Source organism: Triticum aestivum, chromosome 3A (assembly GCF_018294505.1).
Source record: "Triticum aestivum cultivar Chinese Spring chromosome 3A, IWGSC CS RefSeq v2.1, whole genome shotgun sequence".
Classification (NCBI taxonomy): domain Eukaryota; kingdom Viridiplantae; phylum Streptophyta; class Magnoliopsida; order Poales; family Poaceae; genus Triticum; species Triticum aestivum.
The window spans coordinates 86837915-86863275 of NC_057800.1; the positions used below are offsets into that span (position 1 = coordinate 86837915).

The 25361-nt window shown below is 48.4% G+C and overlaps 1 pseudogene; it reads right to left on the minus strand.

Annotated features, from left to right (window-relative positions):
- Positions 1-5371: 5371 nt before the first annotated feature.
- Positions 5372-20955, minus strand: LOC123060444 (disease resistance protein RGA5-like; annotated as a pseudogene).
- Positions 20956-25361: the final 4406 nt, after the last annotated feature.

Consider the following 25361-nt stretch of genomic DNA (forward strand, 5'->3'; position numbering starts at 1 on the left):
GATCGAGACGCCTCATTGGTCTTTCACAGAGTACGTACCTTGACAAGATTTTGAAGAAGTTCAAAATGGATCAGTCAAAGAAGGGGTTCTTGCCTGTATTGCAAGGTACGAGATTGAGCACGGCTCAATGCCCGACCACGGCAGAAGATAGAGAAAAGATGAGTGTCGTCCCCTATGCCTCAGCCATAGGGTCTATCATGTATGCTATGTTGTGTACCAGACCTGATGTAAACCTTGCCGTAAGTTTGGTAGGAAGGTACCAAAGTAATCCCGGCATGGAACACTGGACAGCGGTCAAGAATATCCTGAAGTACCTGAAAAGGACTAAGGAAATGTTTCTCGTTTATGGAGGTGACGAAGAGCTCGTCGTAAAGGATTACGTCGATGCTAGCTTTGACACAGATCTGGATGACTCTAAGTCACAAACCGGATACGTGTATATTTTGAATGGTGGGGCAGTAAGCTGGTGCAGTTGCAAGCAGAGCGTTGTGGCGGGATCTACATGTGAAGCGGAGTACATGGCAGCCTCGGAGGCAGCACAAGAAGCAGTCTGGGTGAAGGAGTTCATTACCGACCTAGGAGTCATACCCAATGCGTCGGGCCCGATGACTCTCTTCTGTGACAACACTGAAGCTATTGCCCTTGCCAAGGAGCCCAGGTTTCACAGGAAGACCAGGCATATCAAGCGTCCCTTCAACTCCATTCGTGAAAGTGTTCAAAATGGAGACATAGAGATTTGTAAAGTACATACGGACCTGAATGTGGCAGATCCGTTGACTAAACCTCTCCCTAGAGCAAAACATGATCAACACCAGAACTGCATGGGTGTTCGATTCATCACAATGTAACTAGACTATTGACTCTAGTGCAAGTGGGAGACTGTTGGAAATATGCCCTAGAGGCAATAATAAAATGGTTATTATTATATTTCTTTGTTCATGATAATTGTCTATTATTCATGCTATAATTGTGTTATCCGGAAATCGTAATACATGTGTGAATACATAGACCACAACATGTCCCTAGTGAGCCTCTAGTTGACTAGCTCGTTGATCAAAAGATAGTCATGGTTTCCTGACTATGGACATTGGATGTCATTGATAACGGGATCACATCATTAGGAGAATGATGTGATGGACAAGACCCAATCCTAAGCATAGCTCAAAGATCGTGTAGTTCGTTTGCTGTAGCTTTTCCGAATGTCAAGTATCATTTCCTTAGACCATGAGATTGTGCAACTCCCGGATACTGTAGGAATGCCTTGGGTGTGCCAAACGTCACAACGTAACTGGGTGGCTATAAAGGTACATTACATGTATCTCCGAAAGTGTCTGTTGGGTTGGCATGAATCGAGACTAGGATTTGTCACTCCGTATGACGGAGAGGTATCTCTGGGCCCACTCGGTAATGCATCATCATAATGAGCTCAATGTGACCAAGTGGTTGATCACGGGATCATGCATTACGGCACGAGTAAAGTGACTTGCCGGTAACGAGATTGAACTAGGTATTGGGATACCGACGATCGAGTCTCGGGCAAGTAACGTACCGATTGACAAAGAGAATTGTATACGGATTGATTGAATCCTCGACATCGTGGTTCAACCAATGAGATCATCGTGGAGCATGTGGGAGCCAACATGGGTATCCAGATCCCGCTCTTGGTTATTGACCGAAGAGGCGTCTCGGTCATGTCTGCATGTCTCCCGAACCCGTAGGGTCTACACACTTAAGGTTCGGTGACGCTAGGGTTGTAGAGATATTAGCATATGGCAACCCAAAAGTTGTTCGGAGTCCCGGATGAGATCCCGGACGTCACGAGGAGTTCCGGAATGGTCCGTAGGTGAAGATTTATATATAGGAAGTCAAGTTTCGGCCATCGGGAAAGTTTCGGGGGTAATCGGTATTGTACCGGGACCACCGAAAGGGTCCCGGGGGTCCATCGGGTGGGGCTACCTATCCCGGAGGGCCCCATGGGCTGAAGTGGGAGGGGAACCAGCCCCTAGTGGGCTGGTGCACCCCCCTTGGGCCTCCCCCTGCGCCTAGGGTTGGGAACCCTAGGGGTGGGAGGCGCCACCCTTGCCTTGGGGGGCAAGGCACCCCCTTGGCCGCCCCCCCTAGGAGATTGGATCTCCTAGGGCCGGCGCGCCCCCTAGGCACCCTATATATAGTGGGGGGAGGGAGGGCAGCAGCACCCAAGCCTCTGGCCTCTCCCTCTCCCTCCCGTGACACTCCTCCGTCTCCCTGCGCTTGGCGAAGCCCTGCCAAGATCACTGTTGCTTCCACCACCACGCCGTCGTGCTGCTGGATCTTCATCAACCTCTCCTTCCCCCTTGCTGGATCAAGTTGGAGGAGACGTCTTCCCAACCGTACGTGTGTTGAACACGGAGGTGCCATCCGTTCGGCACTTGGTCATCGGTGATTTGGATCACGTCGAGTACGACTCCATCAACCACGTTCTCTTGAACGCTTCCGCACGCGATCTACAAGGGTATGTAGATGCACTCCTCTCTCCCTCGTTGCTAGATGACTCCATAGATTGATCTTGGTGATGCGTAGAAAATTTTAAAATTCTGCTACGTTCCCCAACAGAGCCAACATGGGTATCCAGATCCCGCTGTTGGTTATTGACTAGAGAGATGTATCGGTCATGTCTGCATGATTCCCAAACCCGTAGAGTCTACACACTTAAGGTTCGATGACGCTAGGGTTATAGGGAAGGTATGTACGCGGTTACCGAATGTTGTTTGGAGTCCCGGATGAGATCCCGGACATCATGAGGAGTTCCGGAATGGTCCGGAGGTGAAGATTGATATATTGGACGAAGGGTTTTGGAGTCCGGAAGTGTTCCGTAGGTACCGGGTGATGACCAGCATGACCGAAAGGTATTTCGGGAGCCCCGACAAGTGTTGGGGGGCTTCATGGGCCAAGGGAAGGGGGCAAACCAGCCCACTAAGGGGCTGTGCGCCCCCCTCACCTATTCCCACGTGATCAAGGGGTTTGGGGCACCCCATCTAGGGTTCCCACCTCCTGGCTTGGGGGCCAAGTCACCCAAAGGGGAGATTCCATCTGCCCTGGTCGCCGCCCCCCCTAGGGGAAACCCTAGGGCGCCTCCCCCTCCCCTTGCCCCTATATATAGTGGAGGTTTTGGGGCTACCCAACACACAAGTCTCTCTCTCCCAAGGCGCAGCCCTACCTCTCTCCCTCCTCGTCTCTCGTAGTGCTTGGCGAAGCCCTGCTGGAGTACCGCGCTCCTCCACCACCACCATGCCGTCGTGCTGCTGCTGGACGGAGTCTTCCCCAACCTCTCCCTCTCTCCTTGCTGGATCAAGGCATGAGAGACCGGGCTGCACGTGTGTTGAACGCGGAGGTGCCGTTGTTCGGCGCTTAGATCGGAATCGACCGCGATCTGAATCGCCAAGAGTACGACTACCTCATCCGCGTTCTTGCAACGCTTCCGCTTAGCGATCTACAAGGGTATGTAGATGCACTCCCCTTCCCCTCGTTGCTAGATTACTCCATAGATTGATCTTGGTGATGCGTAGAAAATTTTAAATTTCTGCTACGATCCCCAACACGACGGAGGGCGTCGGCATCTGGGCGGTGGCGGCGCCGGAGGTGAGCAGTGGCGCGGATGGGAAGGGCAGCGGTGCGGTGGTGGCGAACGGCAGCGAAAGCGACAGGGTTGGCGGCGGGGAAGACATGATCGAACCGAAGTTAGCTGATACCAAACTGTTATGGCGCTGCTAGAAGGAGCGAGAGGGCCGGCCGGGGACCTTTTGCCCACGGTCGGGCAAGATGGAAGGGATTTCCTTCTTAATTCTTGCTTGATTAGATTGATACATCTTCTCTCTTTATATAGAGGTTTACTTGACTCCCAAGTAAGGCTTACTTGACCCCTAAGCAAGTGGCCTTTATCTCTAATTAACCCTAAGACTAAAGGGCTATACCGCCAGCCTAGGCCTATTAGCCTCATTACATACTCTAACAAATGGCTTATTTTCTACTAGCAAACTACTTTAGTATTTCTGTTCCTTTGTTGTTAATTACATTACATATGTTTTCCTTTATTTTATACAGATTGAAGCCAAGGAGAAAAGGCTAAGAAGTATTTTCGTGGTAATGGCATATCGTTAGTTGTGTGGTATTACTAGTATCATTTGTACACAGTAGCGCTATATGTTGGTTACTTGTTTGCTCACTCCTGGCTTATGTATTTTCTTTAGGGTTTTGATGATCCAGAGTTTATGAGAACTATGAACCCAATTGTTCACACCCACGGGAGTAGCTAAGAAGCCCGCTTGTGGAAGACTAGGGGGGCTTGAAACGACACGCCGCAACACTCTGCATTTTCTTGTGACCTAAGATCAACTTCGCAATCACCAAACCGTTTAGTTGTATATCGACTTTCTTAAGTTCTTTTTTCAGAAATTTGATCTTAATAAGATGTAACGCAAGTATCGCTATATCATGTTACCAAGACAATAAGAAAAGGAGGCATCTTACAATGTCATTAAGAAAAAAAAAACATCTGGGGTGGAAGAACGACATATAGAAGGGGACAGAGCGAGCATTAATATTTTGCTACCTTTGAGGACTTGAATGGATGGAGTTGATAGTTGGTATAGCACATCACATTTAAACTTTCACATCTGCACATCACTTTGTTCCGATTTTACTATTTATAATGGTTACGCGTGGAACCATGCTCCAAAATCCGTGTCCAAGAGACAGAGATGGAGATAAAAATCCCTGCATATCAAAGCTTAGGTTCTGCTAACATCACGATAACGAAACAACCGTAAAACAGCTTCCAGGTGCAAAGACCAAAAGATTGTGTCAAATTACTTTGCACAAGATATACTGCAACAGGAAAATAAACAATACAAATTGACTGACACAAACATTTGAATAACTATTACTGCTGAAAATCATGGTCGGAGTGCATCATCATTTTCAAGGTTTTAAGCAATGCTATATTTAACTGATTGATCATCCAAAATGCAACACTAGGCTTGATTACAGGGGAGAGAGTAACAACCACAGCAATACATCTTCGTTTGAGAGAGTAACAACCACATGCTTGTTTGACTATTGCATACATATCACGTGTTATTCATGATTACAGGAGATCGCATAGAAATGCAAATATCCACAGCTTAAGCACCAGAGTTGAATGAAGTAGTACTGAAAAATATTGAAGGGCAAGAGAAGAGGATGGAACCTTGAAACGAAACATCAATCAGTGGCTCGGTACAAATAGCAGTAACACTAACAAAGTACGGTTCTGAGTATTTTGTCCGAACTAATAATACCCATTGTTAGTTATGCGAACAACACATACAGATGATGTTAGTAGTACAACATATGGTAATGGAAGATAACAGAGATAAAACGAATAACGTGATAGCAACATTAAGGGTAGCCCAAAAGTATAAGCTCAGACCTGGTGAGGTGATCATCTGACTGTTACGAGGTACACACATTTACATGGAGGATTTCGGAAACATAAAGCTAGCAGAGTGAACTAAAAGCAGCATGGATCATATGTAAAGCAAGAATGAGTTGAATCAGAAATTAAATAGGAGGAGAGGAAGGAACTAAGACATAACCGCCAGCATCTCCGCAGCTCCTCTGTCTTCAGCTTGAATAGTCACTGATTTTTGTTGTTGCTCCGAGAGTAGCGAGCTCATCTGGTATAATGTTATTAGTGGAACAAGTGGTTGTGGCTTTCGGAACCGCGTCGCCTCCACTGATTCTCACCATTGTTATTCCTACACATGCAAAAGCATTCCTCAGCGCAGACTTCGCAGCTGCTGCGTCGCGTCCATTGAGCCTCTCTCTGAAGTGGTCAAACTGCATTGGACTAACTTCTGTGAAGCCAGGTGGCAGGTGCTTGATGCCAGCGGGCAGGCACGCACTGCTGCCTTGTTGCCATCCCTTTATACTGAACCGCAGCTCGAGTCGCTGGAGCCTGGGCACGGCTCCTGCTTCAAAGGCCAGCAGCAGCTTAGGACAAGAGAACTTCAGGTGCTTGAGTGTTTGGAACGCTGTGCCGCTGCCGGTGATGATGACCCTTTCTTCTGGGCATTTTTCGATCTGCAACTCGAGGTGGATAAGAGAGGCCAACCGTGCAAGAATATCGACATCACCATCGTCCTTGGAAGAGACCACCTTCTCAACCCTAAGAACCAACCTGTAGAGGTCGCTCAGTTGAGATATCCACTTGGGGATCCTTGGAAAAACACAACCAAACAGATCAAGCTTCTGAAGACGGCGAGGTGGAGGGGACAGTGTGCTCCAGCCAACCAGCGGCGTCGAAGAAAGATTCTGCAGGACAAGACTCTTTAGGTTGCTGGAATGTGAAAGCCTTTCAAGGGAAGAACGCAAGGCATCCATACGATTCTCTGCTTCCTCCAAGGTCTCTGTCCTTGACCAATAGAGATCAAGATCTCTCATGTTGTTCAACTCACCAAGGCACTTGACATTGTCTATCGAGTTTTCCGATACATCAAACCCATGTAGAGTGCGCAGTGACTTCAAGCTGCCAATCCCATCAGGCAACAAAGTACATTTTGGGACGGCCAAATGCGACAACCGGGGCAAACCAACGATATCTGGTGGAATGCTCACCAGCGGTGACCACTGTAAATCAAAAGTCTCCAACTGCCTTAGCTCCCCGATTTGACTAGGTAGCTGCAAACTTGTATTGTAATCACAGGCAATCTTTACATATCTTAGTAGAAACAACCCACATATACCAGTAAGATCCAGCCTTCCACTTTTTGGATATTCAAGGTGTAGAACTCGAACATACTTGAACCCCAGTAAACTAGGCCAGAAAACGGTTCTGAAAACTGCGACTGAGCGAGCTTTTGATAGTGACTCGCTGGTTATTGCCGGCATCACATCGCGTTCTTCACCGCCGTTGCAGAGTGATATTCGACGGATCTGCTTGTTCATCCCTGTCACAATTTGTTGGTGATCCATTACAGTAATAAAATTCTCTTCTGTGCTTTTGGATCTGATAAGATCAAGCATTACATCATGTACTCTGCACGACAACACCTCATCATTACAGTCCTCCACAGGCTGGATCATGCTCCTGTTGATGAGCTCGTTGAAGTAGCTCCCTGCAACATCCTCTGCATCTAGCCCATTGATTGAACTCACGAAACCTTCAGCCATCCATTGCCTCGACAAATCATTCTTCATTATCTCGTAATCCTCTGGATACATACCAAGATAAAGCAGGCATGTCTTTAGATGGTGAGGAAGATTTCTGTAGCTAAGGTCCAGTATTTGTTTCATTTCTTCTAGAGTAGGATTGCCTTCAAACATGGATCCCAAGGAATTCCTTACATATTCCCACATTGGCTTTGATTGACCTGCTAGAAGGCTTGATATACTGATAATGGCAAGTGGCAAACCACCGCATCTTTTCAAAATGTCTGTCGAAAACTCCGCATATATGACAGGGCAAGGTTCTCCAAAACCAAATACTCTACTAAAAAATAGTCTTCTTGACTCCTGGTCATCCAATGATTTCATCTTATAAACATACTCTTTGCTATTAGAGCAACAAGTAGCAGCAACAGAGTAAATCCTTGTAGTTGTTAGCACTCTACTGCCACGACTGTTTTCTGGAAAAGCGCATCTAATAACCTTCCATGCAAGCGAATCCCATAAATCATCAATTATGATTAAGTACCTGCGAATAAAATCACAGACAGTAAAAAGTTTAGTTAATATTAAAATTGGAAGCAATGCTTATATAAGAACATCTCCTGCAAGGTTGATTGCATTTTTCTTAAAACACGGTAAATTTTATCAGTCATTGAATGGAATCCAACCATCCAGACAGCCTACTCAACTCATACATTTTAAAAAACAGAGAACAAAAAAATCAATGAAATATAAATAAAAAACTAAAGAAAGAGTGAACCCTACTCAAGACATCAACAAAAATACCAAAAAAATGAGCATTACATAGTCAATGCAATAATTGCATATGTAATAATAAATGTGCAATTTTAGTAAAAACACTTACTATAACTAAGTCGGCTTGCACTTAAGGAAACATGATATGTTTTAGCCCTGTTTCATCTATATCTATCTGAAACATAAGTGCAAAATTACAGAATGTGCACGCCTCTTCTCACAATTAGAGACAAAAAATGTGTCTCCTCTAAAAAGCATGGCCACTAGAGTGCAAAAAAAGCTAGGGCCTCTTTAGAATACGAAAAAAGTTAGTGTTGGGGATATCACTACTGGGCGTAAACCGGCCTATCTGGGCCGGGTTAACTTCGTCGGTAGTTAAGTATGTTAAAGCCTAAGAAGGCAGATGAGGGCTCAAGGCCCATAGTCGGTTCAAGGCCTGTAGCCGTAAACCGGCGTTGGTATTTAACTTGTATTGTAAGTTAGGAATAAGTAGAGACCAAACCGGACACATCTATGAACCGGTATTGGGACTCTGTGAACCGACGGGCGTCACCCGTGTATATAAGGGGACGACCCGGCGGCGGTTCAAGGACAACAGACAACAACTCGAGACATAGGCGAAGCTTGTTTGCTCCCTGGTCATCGAAACCCCATCAATTCCATCACAACTAGACGTAGGCTTTTACCTTCATCGAAGGGGCCGAACTAGTATAAACTCTCTTGCTTCCCTGTGTCCGCTTTAACCCCTTCAAGCTAACCCGTCGCGATGGCTCCACGACTAAGTCCTTTCTCTAGGACATCTGCCGTGACAAAACCACGACAGTTGGCGCCCACCGTGGGGCTATCGCACGATGGTTTCAAGTTCTTGGAGGGCCGCTTTGAAGGACTCGAGGGCTACGCCGTAGGCCGGATGACTAAGAGTCGTCGCGGCAAGCTTTACATCGATGATGCAGGCTGGGGCCCCGAGGCCGGCTCAGTTGAGTACGGGTATCGGGTCCCCTTTGGTGACATACACGTTTTCATCGGCAAGATCGGAGAACCGGGCCCTGAGCCGGATATCTGCACCGACCTCGTCGAAACGGCTCAGCGTGCGCGATCTGCCCGGGTTAAACCGGCCATGAAGCGTGCCTTCGTGGGAGTCATCCATGGAGGAGGTCATGAGGATGGATCGGGATCTGGCGGCGAGACCGTCATTTACTCCGGCGATGAGTCATTAACCGGAGAAACCGAATCTCTATATCAGCTACAAGATGGCCGGATTGGGGGCTGTTCCGACGGCGACAGTATTCCGGACCCCTCTGATCTGCCCAACCGAATTGGAATATTCATGGCCGGCACACAAGCAACGCTTCATTCTTCGACCGCTGCGGCAACAACCTCTGGTTCAGCAGCGGCGACGGCTGCCGGGGCAGGAGGCCCTGTGCGCCCGCCGGCTCAAGTTCTATCAGAGCTATTTGATGCATTGGCTGTGCTTATGGCGGAAGCTAATCCGGCGGATCAGGACGTCCACAACGCGGAGATTGCAAAGGTAAGGGAACAGATCACCCAGGCCAAGGCGGACCTGGCAGCTGAGGATACCAGGATGGCCACAGAGCGGGCCGCTCTAGACGCACAAGCCTACAGGCTCATGTTGGACCAGAACGCGTCGCATGAAGTCATGAGGAGGAAATACCGATCCCGTTTGCCTCCGGTTTTCGAGGCCAGAGACCTTTTCAACACCCCAGGAGCAGGAACCGGTAATCCGCTGAAAGGAAACCGGGCGGAAGCTCCTGGGACCGGTGCGCAGGTTCAGCCTCGTCGGATGGATCCGCCTCGTCAAAACACCGTTATACCTCAGACTGTTTCAACACCTCCGGGTCACTACTCCAACCCAATGGACAATCTCGTCGCCGCAGGCGATAGAGACGCGACGGGTCAAGGAGCTTCTTAGGACAGCTTTGGACCAACAGGAAGCATACTCGTACAGCCGCGACCGGATCCACTCGACCCCTCGCCCAAGCCGGAGCTATAGCAGGCGTATGGAGGAACCGGCAGTGTCAAGTAATGAACGACGTGGAGCACCCCGCGGCAACAACCCGGCGGGTGGTGCTGATAACGCTTAGAAAGTGGTGGACCGGGCCCGAGCACGCAGGGAGGCCGAGTTAGCCGCACAATATCAGGCTCGGCAGCTTACGCCGGTTCGTCCAACTATTTCGGTCGAACCCGGTGTTACGTCTAGCTCTTTGGGGGTGCCTTGCCTTGTCCCCGCTTTACGCAATGTGCGCCTACCCAAGGATTTCAAGGGCCCGCGCAAGGTACCAAACTACACGGCGGATCAACCCCCAGAGACATGGGTGGAGAGCTATGAGATGGCCATGGAGATGCTGGATGTGGATGATTCGGCATGTGCGAAATACTTCACCATGATGCTTGAAGGAACGGCCCGCACTTGGTTAAAAAGCTTACCGGCCAATTCTATCAGTTCATGGGCCCAATTACGAGCCCGGTTTATCAATAATTTCAAGGATACATGTAAGCAGCCCATGTCGATAGTAGACTTAGCTGCCTGTGTCCAGGAGGAAGGAGAATCGACGACTCATTGGGTGCGCCGGGTCTCACAAGTGTTGCATTCATCAGACCGCATCAACGCTGACACCGCAGTCTTAACCCTAGAAGGCAACTGCCGATTTGGGCCCCTAAAGCTGAAGTTGGGACGGATGAAGCGCCATTGCACTGACATGGGGACCCTCATGGCTGCTTTGGTAAAGTATGCTGATTCTGATAGTACCAAGGATCCCGAATCTGATGATGACAAGGCAGGGAAGGGAAAGAGGAACATCAACTCCAAAGGTCAGCAGCATCACTGGGCAGGCAATGGTGGTGGAGGCAAGCGTAAAGCGGATGGTAACATGGACTTTGTGGCTAATACTAGCGCGCAGGACAATGGCCAGCGACGCAAGGGTAAACCGAAAAATCGCAGTGGGGCACCCAACCCTAACCCGGATCGCCTAAATTATCTACTGAGCTTGCCGTGTCCAAGACATGGGACGAAGGAGGTGCCAGCAAACCACCTTTGGAAGGATTGCTTTATTATGCAGGAGTTCAAGAATTCTAATGCTTTCCGGTATGATCACGGCTCCGGCAGTGGCTCAGGATCCGGGCCGGGTTACGGTGGAGGAAATTCCGGTTCAGGATTTAATGGTAATCCGGTCGGACATAACAATCAAAATAATCAGAACAACCAGGGTGGTTATAACCAGCAGCAGCAACAATCAGGTTACCAGAGCAACCCAAAGCAGTTGAATAGTGGGCAGTACCATGTCTTCACCACTAGCTTGGACAAGCGAGACCGGAAGGTTCAGAGGCGGGCAGTCAACTCTGTTGAACCGGTCGTGCCCCGTTATCTACGCTGGTCTGAACAGCCAATCATATGGAGCAGAGAGGATCACCCTCCCCAGATTGATAATCCGGGTCAGTTGGCTCTGGTGGTGGCACCTTAGGTGGGAGGTTACAAGTTCACCAAAGTGCTCATGGATGGAGGGAGCAGCATTAATATCTTATACTATGAGACCTTTCGTCGTATGAGACTAACAGATAAAAATATCAAACCGTCTAATACGGTGTTCCACGGTGTAGTACCTGGCAAGTCAGCATATCCCGTTGGTAAGATAGCTCTGGAAGTGGCCTTTGGAGATGATCATGATTCCAGGTCGGAGACATTGACGTTTGAAGTGGTGAAAATCCAAAGTCCATATCACACCCTGTTTGGGCGACCGGCCTACGCCAAGTTTATGGCACGGCCCTGTTATGTGTATTTGCAGCTCAAGATGTCAGGTTACAAGGGGACAATAACGGTTCACGGAAGCCGTAAAATCGCTTTGGAGTGCGAGGAAGGAGATGCGGCTTACGCAGAGTCGGTTTGTGCCACCGAGGAGCTGAAGTATTATAAGGACAGTGTTGATCCGGCGGACATGACTCCATTAAAAAGCCAACAACGGAGCATGATCCGACCCTGAAGTTCAAATCGGCAGCAGAAACTAAGCTTGTTGACTTCGTACCTGGCGATTCGTCCAAGCAGTTCAGCATCAGTGCCAACTTGGATCCGAAATAGGAAAGCGCGCTCATCAAGTTCATCCGTGAGAATCGGGACATTTTTGCATGGAAGCCCTCTGACATGCCAGGTGTACCGAGGCAACTCACTGAGCACACCCTTAATGTGGATCCTAAATACAAACCGGTGAAACAGTTCCTCCGCCGGTTTAACGAAAAAAGACGCAAGGCAATTGGAGAAGAGGTAGCCAGGCTCTTAGCAGCTGGTTTTATTGTTGAAGTTTTTCACCCTGAGTGGCTTGCCAATCCGGTGCTAGTCCTTAAGAAAAACGGCACCTGGCGCATGTGTGTAGATTACACAGATCTTAATAAGGCTTGTCCAGCAGATCCTTTTGCCCTCCCCCGTATTGATCAAATCATTGATGCTACGGCGGGTTATGAGCGTTTAAGTTTTTTGGATGCATATTCTGGCTATCATCAGATTAAAATGGCAGTTAAGGACCAGGAGAAGACGGTATTCATAACTCCCTTTGGAGCCTTCTGCTATGTGTCTATGCCCTTTGGGCTCAAAAGTGCCCAGGCAACTTATCAACGGTGTGTACAAAATTGTCTTCACAAGCAGATTGGCCATAATGTACATACTTACGTGGACGATATCGTGGTTAAGTCCAGGGAGAAGGAGACTCTGGTTGACGATTTGAAGGAAACCTTTGATAACCTAAGGACGTACAAGATGATGTTTAATCTGGACAAGTGTGTCTTTGGTGTACCGGCGGGCAAGTTATTGGGTTTTCTGGTGTCCAACAGGGGAATTGAGGCTAATCCGGAAAAGATCACAGCCATCACCTCCCTGGCTAAACCGAAGCGTATCAATGATGTTCAACGCCTGGCAGGCCGGATTGCCGCGTTAAGCCGGTTTATCAGCCGCCTTGGTGAGAAGGCAATCCCTTTGTATCAGATGTTGAAGAAGACGGATCAGTTCGTCTGGAGTTCTGCTGCTGATGAAGCATTTGAAGACTTAAAGCGGCAATTGGCCAATCCGCCTGTGCTCGCCGCTCCCATTGACAAAGAGCCGTTACTGCTATATGTTGCTGCTAATGCTCGTGCGGTCAGCGTGGCTATTGTGGTGGAGCGAAAGGAGGCAGGTAAGGAGCATCCGGTTCAACGTCTGGTCTATTATATCAGCGAGGTACTCATTGAGTCCAAGCAAAGGTATCCGCATTGGCAGAAGCTGGTGTACGGAGTTTTTATGGCAAGCCGGAAGCTTAAGCAATACCTCCAAGGGCACCCAATTACGGTGGTCAGTTCTGCTCCTTTGGGGGATATCATCCAGAACCGGGAAGCGACTGGCCGGATTGCCAAGTGGGCTATAGAACTTGGGCCGCACGGATTGAAGTATGTGCCTCGGACGGCGGTGAAGTCTCAAGCACTGGTTGATTTCATCAATGATTGAACGAAAATGCAAGCACCTGAGGAAAAGCCGGATCACACATATTGGACCATCCATTTTGACGGATCCAGGCAATTGGAAGGCTCGGGGGCTGGAGTCGTATTAACTTCCCCACGAGGTGATAAGTTTTGTTACGTTCTCCGCTTAATGTTTCCTTGTACTAACAATGCAGCTGAGTATGAAGCCTTGCTCCATGGTCTCCGGATGGCTAAGGAGATGAACCTAAGTCGAGTTAAGTGCTTCGGTGACTCGGACCTCGTGGCTCAACAAGTGTCTGGCACTTGGGACTCCAAGGACCCACTCATGGCAGCATATCGTCGTGAGTTGGATATTGTTGCAGGTCATTTTAAAGGCTATCAGGTGGACCTCGTGGACCGACGGAAGAATGAAGCGGCGGACGCTTTAAGCCGGCTAGGCTCTCAGCGCAAACCGGTCCTGCCCAATGTTTTTCTGGATGTGCTGCATAACCCGTCGGTCAAGCTCCCTGGTGAAGCGGATTTGGCTATTCCTAATCCGGAGGCTCAATTGATGGCAGCTCTTCATGTCATTCCGGATTGGACGCTTCCTTACCTGGCGTACATGAACCGGGGCGAGTTACCAGAGGATGAGATTCTGGCCCGACAGATAGTTCGGCGGTCCAAGTCCATGACTATTGTCAATGGCGAGTTGCATCATTGCAGTATATCAGGGGCGTTTCAACGCTGTGTGTCTCCTGAAGAAGGCTGTGAAATTTTGCGTGAGATCCACGAAGGAGATTGTGGTCACCACGCCGGTTCAAAATCTTTGGTAGCTAAAGCGTTTCGCCATGGCTCAATACAAGTATTAACTTGGCACTTGGGGGCTAATGGCTATTTGTTCAAAAAAGTTCTGATGCGGAGATATTAATTACTTAAGTCCCGGTTTAACTACACTAAGTTGAACCGGCCCTTGGGGGCTACATCAGCGAATTTCGAGGCATTAAGATTTATATTAGTAAGTCCCGGTTTGAAAGAAGATTACAAACCGGCCCTTGAGGGCTAGGAGAGTTAGCAAGAATTGAAGCATACAAGCAGGAAAGAGCATATGGAAGTTACCTCATATTTATCTTTCATCATGTTAACCAGACCGGCTTCATAGTCACGACTGGTATACAACCGGTTCAGATAGCCGGAATGGATGTCTTGGGCGTTCAGAGCAGCGTAAGTCGCCAGATCAACATTCCACTTGCCTTTGCCAAAGACAGCAAATTCTTCCTTGGCAGTATGTTTAGACAAAGCGACAGGATTGCCTGGCTCTGTGCGACCAATGCCAGTAATGACAACCTCATCATCCTTGGCATCACCGGTTTGAACTGGGGCCGTTGGCTTATCAGTAGGCTTTGTTGAATTGGTGGATTTCTCAATCCGGATGGGGCTTGTGGGCTGGTTGACAGGACTTGAGGTATCAATAGGCCTCTCTTCAGCAATAAGATCGTCATCTCGCTGCGGTGGATCATTGGGTATGTCTTCAGGAATAGCTGCTTCAAGATCTGGTGTTTTGCCCGGTTCAGGGACGGCATCCTCCTCGGCCGCTTTATCCAGGCGAGCTTTTTTGCTCGGCCTAGGCTTGGCCCTGAAAGGAATAACAAAGTCAAATATAGCATATGTTCCAAGGTGATGTACCGGACATATTAAGATAAGTATGGCTTACCCAAGCACCGTTTTGAGCGGTGGCACCTGAGTAGCCGATGACTCGCCAGAGGATGAGTGGGAAGTAACCTGATAATCGGAGTCAGATGGATTAAGAGGTTGACGAAAACAACCCGCTTTAGGACAAGCACCGACAAGCAAATTAGAGACCTCTGAACGGCGTTTCTGAACCGGACTGTTCGGTAAACCGGTGGAGGTAACTACCTGGCCACTGTGCCGGGTTGTGCGGCGAGCTTCGTGCTGTTGGGTCTTCATAAAAAATTTGGGATCCAAGTAAGCAAGAGGATGAGAAAATTTAACTTTCCGATTTGCCTGACGGATTTTTAGTGAAGGCAAAGGTTCTGAATCGGAAGAGAGAATAATTACCTCTGCAGCATCAGCATGGCTGGCTTCAACATCATCCTGACAAATATCACCATCAATAAAATGCATGAAAAATAAGCCAAGTGAGTCAAGCCCTACCTCAAGGTCCGGATTATCCACATCATCATCAGGGGCCGGATTAGAGGATGCAGTGGTTCTTTTCCTGTGGGCAGTCTTCTTCACAACTTTAGTCTTTTGCCGGGTTGATCTTTTCGGTTTGTCTGGTTTTTCTGGTTTCTCCTGCGGCAGTTTCTTGCTCCAAAACGGATCATTGCCCTGGTTACACAGACACTGATATTAAACAATGACCGGGTATATCAATAACAGGTTCAGCAAAAAGAAAAATCAAACTCTTACAGCTGGCGGTTTGTTGGTGGCACAGAAGGGAAGCAGGCCGGTTTTAGCACAGATGTGTTCCGGTTCATTCAGCATCTTGTTCACAGCCTCTGTGATTTCTTCGTCGGTGAGCTGGATGTTAGCATGTCGCAGTGGGTCATCAACACTGCCAGTATACTCGCACATCAAACCGGAGCGCTGACTAAGGGGTAGTATGCTCCATGATATCCAACAGCGAGCGAGATCAACCCCTGTTAAACCGTTGGCCATAAAGGCTCTGAGCTTGGACAGTTGAGGAGCGTATTTGCTTCTCTTCTTGGCAGTCAACCTTTGCGGAAAGGGGTGTGTATTGCTAAGCCGCTCCGGAGAAAAGCCAGGCAAAGGATTTTCACCAGCAGGGGAGGTGTCTTTGCAATAGAATCATGTTTGATTCCACTCTTTGGGGTGGCTATGCAGTTTGGCATGAGGGTATGTGACCTCTTTCCTTTTCTGAATCGCTACACCGCCCAATTCCGTATTGGGACCATCAGAAAACTCAGTACGGCGGTTTAGATGGAAACAGTCTCTGAGCAACTCCACTATGGACTCCTCTTGAAAGAACGCCTCACAGAGCACTTGGAAGTGACACATGTTTGTAACAGAGTTGGGACCAGTGTCTTGTGGGTGGAGTTGAAAATCAGCTAAAACGTCCCGGTAAAATTTAGAACCGGGCGGTTTAAAGCCCCGGGCTAAGTGATCTACGAAAACGATGACCTCTCCTTCTTGAGGTGTGGGAGGGCATTCTTTGCCAGAAACCCTCCAATGGATGGTATCTTTGCTGCCTAAGGCGCCGATCAGGACTAAATCGTCCAGTTGAGCCTCTGTGACGCGAGAAGGAACCCAGTTGCACTCATATACTTGCTTGGACATGATGAAATCTACAAGGTAGGTGATCCCGGCTCAAAAATGCATTGATTAAGGTACATTGGTATGTGCAATGTTAAACCAGAGACAGATCTATCTAAACCGGAGTTTTATGAAGCAACAACATCTGACGGTTCAACAAGGGGACTAATGGTATATACTGGTTTGGCAATTTTTTCTACAAAGTTAAACCGCCTGGTCTAAACATTGAAGCAGATGAGTAAGTTTACAGAAACAGATTTCATAAGACTTCTCTACAGCGACGGATCTGAAGCAAGTTCAGAAAATAAGGAAAATATTCAACGTTCAAAAAAGAACAGTACTGAATCAATGGGTAGAGATACATATAGATCTATGGTCTTGAGGCATGAAACTGAAAGCGGATGCTAAAAACTACCGCTACACAGAGTAAGGATTCACAGATGCATCTAGGAGTTATCGTATGAACACGAAACAGGCGATGAACACTAGAAGAACATGAAACCCTAGAGCAGATCTGTGTTGAAAAGAATAGAAGACTTACTGGAGATGAGAAAGACGCGGAAGGTTGCCGCGGTGCTCTGGTGCGCCCAGGTTGATGCAGCGGCCAAGGTTGATGCAGAGGTTGACGGTGGCGGCGGAGCTCCGAAGCTGGGCGACGCGAGGAAGACGAAGCACAAGGGCACGAAGGGAAAAAAGAAATGACCCTTCAGTCCTATTTATAAGGCAAAGGACAGGAGTCAGGCGCGAAAATCAAGGGACCGTGGGTTTGGAAACGAAGATGTCGCCTTAATTGTCGCAGACCTATTAAGGTCCTTTATAATAGGTGACGTCACGCCGGTTTACAACGACCAGAGAAGATGACATCACGGCGGTTCAACAAACTACAAGAAGATATTGAAGATGAAGATTTTTGCTAAAGGATTGACATGAACATGTTCAAATCAATCTGGGGCCTAATGTTGGAGATATCACTACTGGGCGTAAACCGGCCTATCTGGGCCGGGTTAACTTCGTCGGTAGTTAAGTATGTTAAAGCCCAAGAAGGCAGATGAGGGCTCAAGGCCCATAGTCGGTTCAAGGCCTGTAGCCGTAAACCGGCGTTGGTATTTAACTTGTATTGTAAGTTAGGAATAAGTAGAGACCAAACCGGACACATCTATGAACCGGTATTGGGACTCTGTGAACCGACGGGCGTCACCCGTGTATATAAGGGGACGACCCGGCGGCGGTTCAAGGACAACAGACAACAACTCGAGACATAGGCGAAGCTTGTTTGCTCCCTGGTCATCGAAACCCCATCAATTCCATCACAACTAGACGTAGGCTTTTACCTTCATCGAAGGGGCCGAACTAGTATAAACTCTCTTGCTTCCCTGTGTCCGCTTTAACCCCTTCAAGCTAACCCGTCGCGATGGCTCTACGACTAAGTCCTTTTTCTAGGACATCTGCCGTAACAAAATCACGACAGTTAGGATTGAGATACCATGACTTGCCAAATCCTACAATAAATCAGAATACAGAAATTTGCAAACATGGCTCTTTGGATGCTCCACAGGAATTTGAATAGAGATAAGGTCCATGCAAGACAGAAAGGAAAATTCCCACGAGGTAACTTCTTGCTACAAATCCTATGGAATTAGGGTGTCAGGGCAGATATCATTCCTTTGATCCAAAGGACCTGTATATAAAAAATTCCAATGCATTGGGATCCTACAAAATTCATATGAAAGTTCTTCAATCCAAAGGGACCATAAATAAATCACACATCGGCACCACATTGCTTTGAGTCCTTTGTGATGAGTTAATAAAAAGATAACAGGTACATGACAGTTCGACAGTATATGTAACTTGTTGTGGTAAGTTCTATTTTTTTGAAGCAAAGTGTTGAGCTCAATGAAGGACTCAATGGATGAAATAAACATGAAAGGGAACAAAGTAAAGTATAAAAATGTAGATTCTCACCAGCAAAAGCTAACAAGAAATCAACTTGATACACATCCAGTCAAAGACATGACTGTAATGACTGTGTAAAGCCAAATGCTTATCAGGTATCGCAGATCAATGTCTTAGCCAGATAGATTATTCTGGATGGCAATTTCTGTGCCAACCGTTCCAACATGATTGCGTACCAAGCTGCGGTACGGGGAGTGATTAGAGATGGTGCTTGTGTATTTTTTATGTACGACACACACATGATAGTAGCGCTTGGATAACCAAAAGCCTTACCATCCCGAACTGGAGCAAAGCTGACCACTGAATGGGCCTACAGAAAGGTGATAATCAAAAGCCTTACCATCACTTTGTACTAAATCAGCCACAACTAATATGGAATGGACGGAGTAATAATCAAGTATGTGTTGCTGTGCTGCATCATGCAGCACTGTGGCCCTAAATTCTTTTAAAACAATGTGGCCCCTGTTATTTGCAATCTATAACATATTAGTAGCAAAAAAAAAGAAGAATATTGGACATAGAACTCCAAAACCCATGCAGACCTGAACCAAATTACTGAATAACCATTTACAGAAAGTTAAGTGAATGAGCAAATGTTAGGACCTCACCTAGCTAGTAACTCCATTCATGATGACAACAACTTGTCATGCTTGTAAAGATTTTCTCTAATAATAAACTAAGCTACTATGCTAAGGTTGTTTCAAAAGTGGCTAATCTGGAGAGTTCTGACCCTAGGCCCACCAAAAGAAACTCCTCAAAGTTCTCACCAATGTCCAACAAATTCAATTTCATTTTCTTAAAAGTGTATGGTGTGACCGAGAGGGTGAAATTCCAAATACCAACGGTTTATGAAATGAGAACTTCATTTCCATGTGACACCCAAACAGAGAAAATATAAATGCAATTGGATAGGTTTCAGTTCCATGTGACAGCAAACAGTAAAAAGGACTTGAAACATTTAGCAAAAAAATATAATCAAATGCTAGTAGAGAAGGATTTAAATCCAGCCAATCAAAGCGGTTCAATTCTTAGGAGCCAATGATGGTGTTTTTAGTCGTATTTAGTAACAACAAATTAGTAATAAACACAAACAAGAACAGTTACCTCTTATTCGATAGATATTCCCTGATACCGGTGATCATATCATCCAACTTGCCCATTTGAGAAGAGTGCTGCCCCGCAAGTTTCAATAGCAAATTACTGAGAAGGTTCGGCATATCTGGTTTCTGAGACACCGACACAAATGCGTGACAATCAAATTGTCCTTGAAGCTTACGGTACACTTCATTTGCAAGTGTGGTTTTTCCAAGACCAGCAAATCCCACAATAGAAGCCACCCTCAGCTCTTTCCCTTCAACCATCAACATCTTCACAAGCTCTTCTCTTGGAGCATCGATGCCCACAAGACCAGCTGCCTCTGCATAGATGGCAATCACTCTTGGATCGACGGCGACAATGCCAGATGATGGAGCGTACTCATCAATTTTGTACCTCGTGCGCCGGTCATGCACTTCACTTACACGAGTCTCGATCCTATGGATCATGTTGGCCATCTGATGGCGCACCCTCAGCTTCTTCAGGCGTTCGGCAGTCTTCTTCAGAAAGCCGGTGGTTGCGCATTTTTGTCCGAGGTCACGCATGAAATCGTCAACGCAGTCTTCAATGTCGTATGACATCTCCCTGACTTGGTCCCTCCACTCCCTGGCCTGAACGTCAAGCTCGTCCATGCCTGCGAGCTTCACAAGCAGAGCACTCATGCTACTGAACTCGTCCAGAAGGGACGCCACCTTGTTCCGGACGCCTTTGATCTTGCGGTACTCATCCCCCATCAGCGTGGCGAGCTTCCCGAGGAGGGAGTTCATCACACCGGTGGAAACGCTCGCCATGGTCACCGCCATCTCTTCGCTCCCAGTGCGCCGCCGCACTTACTTCGATGCGTCTGTGTGGGTGGGGGGTGAGGGTCAGATCGCCGTGCTTGCCGGTGGAGAGCCGCGGGGTTAGAAGCGGCGGCGGCGCAGATCGACGATTGAGGCTGGATCCTTAAGAAGGCGAGGTGAGCTCAACCGAGTTAGTTCAACCGCCTAGTGGCTCCATTGCAGGGTGGGGGTGGGGGATGAGAAGGAATCATGGAGCAGATGGATGACTTGTGCTGAAACCTGAAGGAGGCGAGGTGAGCTCGCCGGAGTTGACCGGGATGGTCGCTCCGTTGCAGCGTGGGGCGGGGGAGCGAGGAGGGATTGCAGAGCAGATCGACGACCGAGGCTCAAGGATGCGAGCTCGCCGGAGGTCACCAGATTAGTGGCTCCGCTCTGTTGCAGACTGGCCCGCGCTAGCGACCAGGATGGGGAGTTGGGCGGAATATCAGGAAAAGAATTTATATGAGACCAGGTCTCACGTGAGACCCATCCTGATGGATGACACGTGGCATTTACAAATCACAAAGCATCCTTCACCCCCCACTTAAAATCAGGGGAAGAGAAATTAGATGCTTTGTGATTTGTGAATGCCACGTGTCATTTATCAGGACGGGTCTCACCTGCTAATCATGAGACCTGGTCTCATATAAATTTTTTCCGGAATATCAGCTGAACTGGAACACGAGATGTTAATGTGAACGGTCCTCGGAGGATCTCTAGCGGATCCTGCGAAAACTGGCCTGCTCTTAAAATCTCGGTAGTAGAATTTCCGTTTTTTCAGCATAAATAGATCCGCTAAGTGAAGGCCGACCTAAATTTTGGACACCGATAAGTGCCACACGTGTGGGCGTTAGGAGGTCTGCCCACACATTTTGTGTGGTGTATAAAAGGAACACCCACACACCTACGTGTGGGCAAAACAAGTAATGCACACCCATCTTTTTTTCCCTCCCGATCCCTCTCACACGCGTGCGTGTGGGCAAAATAGATAACGCCCACACGCCCCGTACGTCAGGTCTCGTACCTCATGGTCCCGCACGCCCGCGTGACAGTCACCGCGCATCCCGCAGTTGCCATGGTCCAGACACTCATCCATGTTCGTTTAACTGTAGTTGCCATGTCGCTGAACTTCGGTTGCCATGTCAGACAACTACAGTTACCATGGTTGCTCAACTGCAGTTGCCATGTATGATCTGGTCTATTGCGGTTGCCATGATTTTAAAATTTTAGGAGTTGCCACCCACTAACACTAGGCAGTTGCCGTGTAGCACTAAAAAGGGCATGGCAAAAAAAACATGTTCGGGTAAAAGAGAGAGTTGACATGTAAAGAGAAAGAGTTGCCATCTACTTACGTGCACGCTAGGGCAGTTGTCATGTACCATGCAAAAACACATGACAACTCAGGTAAAAGAGAGTTGCCATTTGCTTACAAGCAAAGCTAGGGCAGTTGTCATGTACCCTGCAGAAACACATGGCAACTGCCAACTTTGGGTGTGGGCGAGGAGACGGGCGTGTGAGCGAAGTGATAAACGCCCGCTACGTGCGTGAAAACTGGTGTGTGGGCGAATTGCTAAACGCCCACACACCAGCCCCCCCCCCCGTGTGGTGAAAAAGGACGTGTGGGCGACCGGATGAATGCCCACACACTAGCTTAGTCCTACGTGGCACATAAAAACTGCTAGAACGCGCCAAGATTCGTGCAGAATTGGTTGGACGAGGATCCATGCGTGTGGGCGAGTTGCCAGACGCCCATACGTGTGGGCGTTAGTGTTTTCGTAAATTTTTGATAGACAGCCTGCAAATCCTTCCTTCTACCCATGTATGTACGGGGTCAGCCGGGTTTTAGGGTTAGCAAACCCTATCACCTCCGTCGCAATCCGCCCGCGTCGCCGCTATACCTCCCCAACTCCAACGACAAATCACGCCGCTTCTCCTCCTTTTTTTCTTCTTCATGATGACCGATGGTGCTGACAGGCGTGACGGGCGTGGCGGGTCACCTCCACACAATCTCCCACGGCACGACGCGGAGTCCGGCAGCTCCAGCCAACCCGCCATCTAGCCATGATGCTCGAAGCAAGCACACGACCACACCGACTCTCCCAGAGTGGCGCGTGGATCCCTTGGGCCGGCTTCCACGAGCTTCACGACCAACTCTTTCCGCATTTCCAAAGTTGTCGGGAGGCTGATGTGGAGCTCGTCGCCACGGAGAAGGCTTTAGCGGTTGGAGAAGAAGGCATCGTTGACCGTCTTGCCGCCATCAAGGAGGAGGACGACCTCGCCAACGCGATTTGCAAGTCCGAGGTGAAGTTCTACCTTGGCGTCGACGAGTGACCTTCGACTTTATGTTTAGTTTGTAGGGCAAAGATGTTTAATTTTCTATGTATGCACTATGGTTGTGATGAACTATTTGCTAGCACGAAGATGTATTTAAATTTGCAGTACGAGATTTACATGATTTGTTCGGCCGGGGCCTTTGCGTTCCCGCAAAATCATTTTTCAGGGAGACCCTAAAACGATTTTGTAGTACCAGATTATAGCAAATATACTAGAGATGCTTAGAGTATCTCCAATAATTTTCTTATCTCTAAATTAACCGTTGTTTACAAGAAGTTAAGGGCAAAAAATCTCTCCAACTGTTCCAGTAAAATGGCCTTAATTTTAGAGGATCCAGTAAAATAGGTCTTTTCTCATCGCAGGTTTACGGGAAGATCACCTTCCCGTATTGGTGGGTTGAAATTTCACCAACTTCCACCCCGCGCCCCTGCTCTACCACCGCCACCACCCATTGTCGCCGGGACTGGTGCCTGCCTGCCGCCGGTGTCGGTGTCAAAACCGGCGGATCTTGGGTAGGGGGTCCCGAACTATGCGTCTAAGGTCGATGGTAACGGGAGACAGGGGACACGATGTTTACCCAGGTTCGGGCCCTCTCTATGGAGGTAATACCCTACGTCCTACTTGATTGATAATGATGAATACGAGTAGTACAAGAGTTGATCTACCTCGAGATCGTAATGGCTAAACCCTAGAGGTGTAGCTTGTATGGCTAAGGTAATGAGTATTCGGCCTATCTACGGACCTAGCCCTCCGGTTTATATAGACATGGGAGGGATCTAGGGTTACACAAGGTCGGTTACAGAGAAAGGAATCTACATAGTTGGCCGCCAAGCTTGCCTTCCACGCCAGGGAAAGTCCCATCCGGACACGGGTGCAGTCTTCGGTCTTCATATCTTCACACCCCATCAGTCCGACCCATGGCTAACAGGCCGGACGCCCGAGGACCCCTTAATTCAGGACTCCCTTAGTAGCCCTCGAACCAATCTTCAATGACGAGGTGTTATGCACATAGATTATCTTTGACATTGCAAGTCGGGTTCCTCCACTGATGACTTCTGAGTAGTGTGCTCGGCCTTCTGTGCATCAACAACTTCAGTTTCCACGTGTCGAGCGAATGCGAGAGGTCAGGGTATTTTTTGCATATACCACCCCGACCGTACCACAAAGGTGCTTATTTAAAGAGAATAGATCTCAGATCCATTCCACACCCCGTGAAAAATCCTCAGAGCTTGTTGAGAAGAACCGCTCCAACATGGCTAGCGCTCCCAGCTCTTCCTCTCATCCCCACGACTCCAAAGAGGGTGATTAGGGGAGATGTTCCGTATCCCACAGTCAGCTGGCGAAACTGCAAACACATGGCTTTCTTTCCCCTGCGGACTTGGTCCTCGTGCGAGCAGGGATGACGTCCTTCAAGGGCGGGGCTCAAACGGATAACTTCCCCAATCCGTCCAGGGGAGAACAAGTATGCTTCGTCCCCTTCTTGTTAAGAGGTGTCGGATTTCTGATCCATCCCTTCCTCCGAGGTCTGCTGGAGTATTACGGCCTCCAACTGCACAGTCTCACTCCCGCCTCTATCCTTCATATTGCGGGTTATGTCGCTCTATGCGAGCTATTCCTGGGATGCGAGGCCCATTTTGATTTATGGAGAAGACTGTTCTGCCTCGTCCCTCACAATCAAGGCGGGTCAATTTTTGAAGTGGGAGGATCCGAAGTGTGGCGCATCGTCGGGACCGGATACCTGTCCGGCACGCCGAAGAAAGCTCCCGAAGAGTGGCCTTCCGAATGGTTCTACATCGACAACGTCGCTCTACCCGACCCCGTGCGCATGGGCCTCCCCGAGTTTTCAAATGCTCCGCTGAAGAAACGCCATAGCTGGCATCCTCGGAGCCTCAAGGAAGAGGATAGTGAAGAGATCAGCCTGCTGCTAGGCAAGATTAAGACGCTTGCCCAGTCTGGATTGTCAATAGTCGAGGTAATGGCGATCTCTATAACGCGCGGGGTCCAGCCACTCTAATACAGAGGGCTGCCCATGTGGCATTATAATGGGGAAGACGATGCCTCACGCTATGGTCGGAAGGGCCCGAAGACCCCCGCCGTCCTGGCCAAAATACTGGCCGAGCTGTATAAAGGGGAGAAGAAGGAGTTCACCCGTCTCCAATATCGAGACGGATTTTCCATGTAAATCCTCCCAGCTGGGTAAGCTTCAGCTCCACTATTTTACTCCTGTCCCTGAATCATTCTTGACAGGCAGTATCTTATCCGCTTATAACAGGAATGGCAAAAGGCTGTCGAGAGGATCCATGACCCTGCCCCTCAGCCGGAGAATCACAACCGGGATCTTGACCCCGGATATGAGGAAGATCCGGACATATTTGTGGAGCTCGAGGATGGAATATTCTATCAGATGAGCTATGACGGTACAGATGTACCCATCATCTCCGATTACCCCGGCCTCCTTCCTGCTTCACATGTAAGTAATCCGGAGAT